The 6,464-nt window shown below is 36.6% G+C and overlaps 5 non-coding genes across 5 annotated transcripts; all 5 read left to right on the top strand.

The window, feature by feature from the left end:
- The first annotated feature begins 205 nt into the window (after positions 1-205).
- Positions 206-277, top strand: trnaa-ugc (transfer RNA alanine (anticodon UGC)). Its single transcript has one exon. It is a non-coding gene; the product is annotated as a tRNA-Ala (tRNA).
- Positions 278-1,691: 1,414 nt separating this feature from the next.
- Positions 1,692-1,763, top strand: trnaa-ugc (transfer RNA alanine (anticodon UGC)). Its single transcript has one exon. It is a non-coding gene; the product is annotated as a tRNA-Ala (tRNA).
- A 743-nt stretch (positions 1,764-2,506) lies between these two features.
- trnaa-ugc (transfer RNA alanine (anticodon UGC)) lies at positions 2,507-2,578 on the top strand. Its single transcript has one exon. It is a non-coding gene; the product is annotated as a tRNA-Ala (tRNA).
- A 1,403-nt stretch (positions 2,579-3,981) lies between these two features.
- On the top strand, positions 3,982-4,053 carry trnaa-ugc (transfer RNA alanine (anticodon UGC)). The gene has a single exon. It is a non-coding gene; the product is annotated as a tRNA-Ala (tRNA).
- Positions 4,054-5,456: 1,403 nt separating this feature from the next.
- On the top strand, positions 5,457-5,528 carry trnaa-ugc (transfer RNA alanine (anticodon UGC)). The gene has a single exon. It is a non-coding gene; the product is annotated as a tRNA-Ala (tRNA).
- The last annotated feature ends 936 nt before the right edge of the window (positions 5,529-6,464 follow it).

Below are 6,464 nucleotides of genomic sequence, written 5' to 3'. Positions count from 1 at the left end.
AATTTACAAAAACTGTTTGGTAAAATCTAGTTTCTTCTACTGACCTTTTATTCTCTCCATTTTGACTTTTCTGTATTTTCCAGTTTCCTTTCTCATTTCCTGTCTTTTTTCATGTAAAAGTGCTTGGTAATCTTAATTGAAGAGTAAAAAGGGGACAGTTTGTGCACGGGGCTGAAAAGGGAGCACCAAAGTTCACAGGAAAACAGGGGAAGTAGCTCAGTGGTAGAGCGCACGCTTTGCATGTGTGAGGTCTTGGGTTCGATCCCCAGCTTCTCCAAAGCTTATTTAAGCACAATGGTGGATAATTTCCTTCTTCGATGACTAAATGTCAGTATGACGTTTGAAATAGGATATTGTACAACATAATCACCTCCTCCTTCTTGGGAATGAACTCGTTCCATGAGGATTAATATTTCTGGAACATTTTACAAATAGAACAAACCGTTGATTAAGCCTCTTTGGTAAGTACCAATTGAAGCTGTAATAACAAAAGAAGCACCTCATTCCCACTGTGTTTCTGTGTGTAATTCTTCCACGTGTTTTTGATGATTCTCCTGTTGTTCTTGTAATTGCTGTTGTTGTTGATGTTGTTGTTACTGCTGCTGCTACTTGTAAAGAGTAAAGAACAAGCTTCTCACCATTTGGTGTCTTTTGCATTGTTAATGATAGGAAGCTCTGAATGATATTGTTTACTACATGATATAGAAGAACTCTCTGTCATGACCAATTATCTTATTTGTCTTTTAATTTTTTTCTACAATTGAAATGGTTTTCTGGAAGAAATTAAAATCTACTTTACGTCTTTCATTGAAGAATTACGGGAAACTTTACAAGAAATGTTTGCTAAAACCTATTTTCTTCTACTGACATTTTATTCTCTCCAATTTGACTTTTCCGTATTTTCCAGTTTCCGTTCTCTTTCTCAGCTTTTCCAATGCTTATTTAAGCACAATGGTGGACAATTTCCTTCTTCTATAACTAAATGTCAGTATGACAATGTTTGAAATAGGATATTGTACAATATAATCATCTCCTCCTTGTTGGAAAAGAACTGTTTCCCTGAGCATTAGTATTTCAGAAACACTTTCCGAATAGAACGAACTGTAGTTTACGGCTCTTTGGTAAGTACCAATTGAAGCTGCAGTAACAAACCAAGCACCTCATTTCCATTTTGTTTCTGTGTGTAATTCTTCCCCATGTGTTTTTGATGATTCTCCTGTTGTTCTTGTAATTGCTGTTGTTGTTGATATTGTTGTAGCTGCTGCTGCTACTTGTAAAGAGTAAAGAACAAGCTTCTCACCATTTGGTGTCTTTTGCTTTGTTAATGATAGGAAGCTCTGAATGATATTGTTTACTACATGATATAGAAGAACTCTTGGTCGTGACCAATTTATCTTATTTGTCTTTAATTTTTTTCTACAATTGAAATGGTTTTCTGGAAGAAATTAAAATCTACTTTACGTCTCTCATTGAAGAATTAAGGGAAAATTTACAAAAACTGTTTGCTAAAACCTAGTTTCTTCTACTGACATTTTATTCTCTCCATTTTGACTTCTCTGTATTTTCCAGTTTCCTTTCTCATTTCCTGTCTTTTTTCATGTAAAAGTCCTTGGTAATCTTAATTGAAGAGTCAAAAGGGGACAGTATGTGCACAGGGCTGAAAAGGGAGCACCAAAATTTGCAATAAACCAGGGGAAATAGCTCAGTGGTAGAGCGCACGCTTTGCATGTGTGAGGTCGTGGGTTCGATCCCCAGCTTCTCCAAAGCTTATTTAAGCACAAGGGTGGATTATTTCCTTCTTTGATGACTAAATGTTAGTATGACGTTTGAAATAGGATATTGTACAACATAATCACCTCCTCCTTCTTGGAAAAGAACTGTTTCCCTGAGCATTAGTATTTCAGAAACACTTTCCGAATAGAACGAACTGTAGTTTACGGCTCTTTGGTTTACACCAATTGAAGCTGCAGTAACAAACCAAGCACCTCATTTCCATTTTGTTTCTGTGTGTAATTCTTCCCCATGTGTTTTTGATGATTCTCCTGTTGTTCTTGTAATTGCTGTTGTTGTTGATATTATTGTAGCTGCTGCTGCTACTTGTAAAGAATAAAGAACAAGCTTATCACCATTTGGTGTCTTTTGCTTTGTTAATGATAGGAAGCTCTGAATGATATTGTTTACTACATGATTATCTGCTACTACAAATTATCTTATTTGTCTTTAATTTTTTTCTACAATTGAAATGGTTTTCTGGAAGAAATTAAAATCTACTTTACGTCTTTCATTGAAGAATTAAGAGAAAATTTACAAAAACTGTTTGGTAAAATCTAGTTTCTTCTACTGACCTTTTATTCTCTCCATTTTGACTTTTCTGTATTTTCCAGTTTCCTTTCTCATTTCCTGTCTTTTTTCATGTAAAAGTGCTTGGTAATCTTAATTGAAGAGTAAAAAGGGGACAGTTTGTGCACGGGGCTGAAAAGGGAGCACCAAAGTTCACAGGAAAACAGGGGAAGTAGCTCAGTGGTAGAGCGCACGCTTTGCATGTGTGAGGTCTTGGGTTCGATCCCCAGCTTCTCCAAAGCTTATTTAAGCACAAGAGTGGATAATTTCCTTCTTCGATGACTAAATGTCAGTATGACGTTTGAAATAGGATATTGTACAACATAATCACCTCCTCCTTCTTGGGAATGAACTCGTTCCATGAGGATTAATATTTCTGGAACATTTTACAAATAGAACAAACCGTTGATTAAGCCTCTTTGGTAAGTACCAATTGAAGCTGTAATAACAAAAGAAGCACCTCATTCCCACTGTGTTTCTGTGTGTAATTCTTCCACGTGTTTTTGATGATTCTCCTGTTGTTCTTGTAATTGCTGTTGTTGTTGATGTTGTTGTTACTGCTGCTGCTACTTGTAAAGAGTAAAGAACAAGCTTCTCACCATTTGGTGTCTTTTGCATTGTTAATGATAGGAAGCTCTGAATGATATTGTTTACTACATGATATAGAAGAACTCTCTGTCATGACCAATTATCTTATTTGTCTTTTAATTTTTTTCTACAATTGAAATGGTTTTCTGGAAGAAATTAAAATCTACTTTACGTCTTTCATTGAAGAATTACGGGAAACTTTACAAGAAATGTTTGCTAAAACCTATTTTCTTCTACTGACATTTTATTCTCTCCAATTTGACTTTTCCGTATTTTCCAGTTTCCGTTCTCTTTCTCAGCTTTTCCAATGCTTATTTAAGCACAATGGTGGACAATTTCCTTCTTCTATAACTAAATGTCAGTATGACAATGTTTGAAATAGGATATTGTACAATATAATCATCTCCTCCTTGTTGGAAAAGAACTGTTTCCCTGAGCATTAGTATTTCAGAAACACTTTCCGAATAGAACAAACTGTAGTTTACGGCTCTTTTGTTTACACCAATTGAAGCTGCAGTAACAAACCAAGCACCTCATTTCCATTTTGTTTCTGTGTGTAATTCTTCCCCATGTGTTTTTGATGATTCTCCTGTTGTTCTTGTAATTGCTGTTGTTGTTGATATTATTGTAGCTGCTGCTGCTACTTGTAAAGAATAAAGAACAAGCTTATCACCATTTCGTGTCTTTTGCTTTGTTAATGATAGGAAGCTCTGAATGATATTGTTTACTACATGATTATCTGCTACTACAAATTATCTTATTTGTCTTTAATTTTTTTCTACAATTGAAATGGTTTTCTGGAAGAAATTAAAATCTACTTTACGTCTTTCATTGAAGAATTAAGAGCAAATTTACAAAAACTGTTTGGTAAAATCTAGTTTCTTCTACTGACCTTTTATTCTCTCCATTTTGACTTTTCTGTATTTTCCAGTTTCCTTTCTCATTTCCTGTCTTTTTTCATGTAAAAGTGCTTGGTAATCTTAATTGAAGAGTAAAAAGGGGACAGTTTGTGCACGGGGCTGAAAAGGGAGCACCAAAGTTCACAGGAAAACAGGGGAAGTAGCTCAGTGGTAGAGCGCACGCTTTGCATGTGTGAGGTCTTGGGTTCGATCCCCAGCTTCTCCAAAGCTTATTTAAGCACAAGAGTGGATAATTTCCTTCTTCGATGACTAAATGTCAGTATGACGTTTGAAATAGGATATTGTACAACATAATCACCTCCTCCTTCTTGGGAATGAACTCGTTCCATGAGGATTAATATTTCTGGAACATTTTACAAATAGAACAAACCGTTGATTAAGCCTCTTTGGTAAGTACCAATTGAAGCTGTAATAACAAAAGAAGCACCTCATTCCCACTGTGTTTCTGTGTGTAATTCTTCCACGTGTTTTTGATGATTCTCCTGTTGTTCTTGTAATTGCTGTTGTTGTTGATGTTGTTGTTACTGCTGCTGCTACTTGTAAAGAGTAAAGAACAAGCTTCTCACCATTTGGTGTCTTTTGCATTGTTAATGATAGGAAGCTCTGAATGATATTGTTTACTACATGATATAGAAGAACTCTCTGTCATGACCAATTATCTTATTTGTCTTTTAATTTTTTTCTACAATTGAAATGGTTTTCTGGAAGAAATTAAAATCTACTTTACGTCTTTCATTGAAGAATTACGGGAAACTTTACAAGAAATGTTTGCTAAAACCTATTTTCTTCTACTGACATTTTATTCTCTCCAATTTGACTTTTCCGTATTTTCCAGTTTCCGTTCTCTTTCTCAGCTTTTCCAATGCTTATTTAAGCACAATGGTGGACAATTTCCTTCTTCTATAACTAAATGTCAGTATGACAATGTTTGAAATAGGATATTGTACAATATAATCATCTCCTCCTTGTTGGAAAAGAACTGTTTCCCTGAGCATTAGTATTTCAGAAACACTTTCCGAATAGAACAAACTGTAGTTTACGGCTCTTTTGTTTACACCAATTGAAGCTGCAGTAACAAACCAAGCACCTCATTTCCATTTTGTTTCTGTGTGTAATTCTTCCCCATGTGTTTTTGATGATTCTCCTGTTGTTCTTGTAATTGCTGTTGTTGTTGATATTATTGTAGCTGCTGCTGCTACTTGTAAAGAATAAAGAACAAGCTTATCACCATTTCGTGTCTTTTGCTTTGTTAATGATAGGAAGCTCTGAATGATATTGTTTACTACATGATTATCTGCTACTACAAATTATCTTATTTGTCTTTAATTTTTTTCTACAATTGAAATGGTTTTCTGGAAGAAATTAAAATCTACTTTACGTCTTTCATTGAAGAATTAAGAGAAAATTTACAAAAACTGTTTGGTAAAATCTAGTTTCTTCTACTGACCTTTTATTCTCTCCATTTTGACTTTTCTGTATTTTCCAGTTTCCTTTCTCATTTCCTGTCTTTTTTCATGTAAAAGTGCTTGGTAATCTTAATTGAAGAGTAAAAAGGGGACAGTTTGTGCACGGGGCTGAAAAGGGAGCACCAAAGTTCACAGGAAAACAGGGGAAGTAGCTCAGTGGTAGAGCGCACGCTTTGCATGTGTGAGGTCTTGGGTTCGATCCCCAGCTTCTCCAAAGCTTATTTAAGCACAAGAGTGGATAATTTCCTTCTTCGATGACTAAATGTCAGTATGACGTTTGAAATAGGATATTGTACAACATAATCACCTCCTCCTTCTTGGGAATGAACTCGTTCCATGAGGATTAATATTTCTGGAACATTTTACAAATAGAACAAACCGTTGATTAAGCCTCTTTGGTAAGTACCAATTGAAGCTGTAATAACAAACGAAGCACCTCATTCCCACTGTGTTTCTGTGTGTAATTCTTCCACATGTGTTTTTGATGATTCTCCTGTTGTTCTTGTAATTGCTGTTGTTGTTGATGTTGTTGTTACTGCTGCTGCTACTTGTAAAGAGTAAAGAACAAGCTTCTCACCATTTGGTGTCTTTTGCTTTGTTAATGATAGGAAGCTCTGAATGATATTGTTTACTACACGAAATAGAAGAAAGTAGTATAAGGTGTCACTATTCTATATCATACATTTTGACAGGTGTTTGTCCCGCCCCCCCTGCCCCTCTGGCATTTCCGGTATCCGCCGTATGCCACCTGATTAATGGGTCGTTTCCCCCGCGCTCTGGTCTCTACCTGTTGTCGGGTGCGCTGTTTGACTGGCATCGGCCCTTTTGACAGTCGTGCTTAAGGAAAATGGTCAGCCACTGTTAGCTGGGTCTGTTCATCTTTGTGATCCGAGCCGGCGCTTCGGGCCCCTGCAAGGCGTCAAAAGGTAAGTCAGCAATGAGGGCGGAGCAGGCATCCTGCTCCTGGCTGCGTACAGCGCCGGGCAGGGGGGTGTGTGTACAGAGAGCGTGAGTGAGCCTGCTCTTATCTGCTTACAGCGTCGGGGTGTGTACAGAAAGTACAGAGAGCTTGAGTGACAGACCCCTGCCAGAGGATGGAAAGGAAAACTTTACAGAGACTCTATTACACACCCAATGAGCCTGGCAGTTT

This window comes from Erpetoichthys calabaricus, chromosome 4, assembly GCF_900747795.2.
Source record: "Erpetoichthys calabaricus chromosome 4, fErpCal1.3, whole genome shotgun sequence".
Lineage (NCBI taxonomy): Eukaryota > Metazoa > Chordata > Cladistia > Polypteriformes > Polypteridae > Erpetoichthys > Erpetoichthys calabaricus.
Note: the sequence above shows the minus strand (reverse complement) of the source record. Positions and strands in the feature narration are given on the sequence as shown.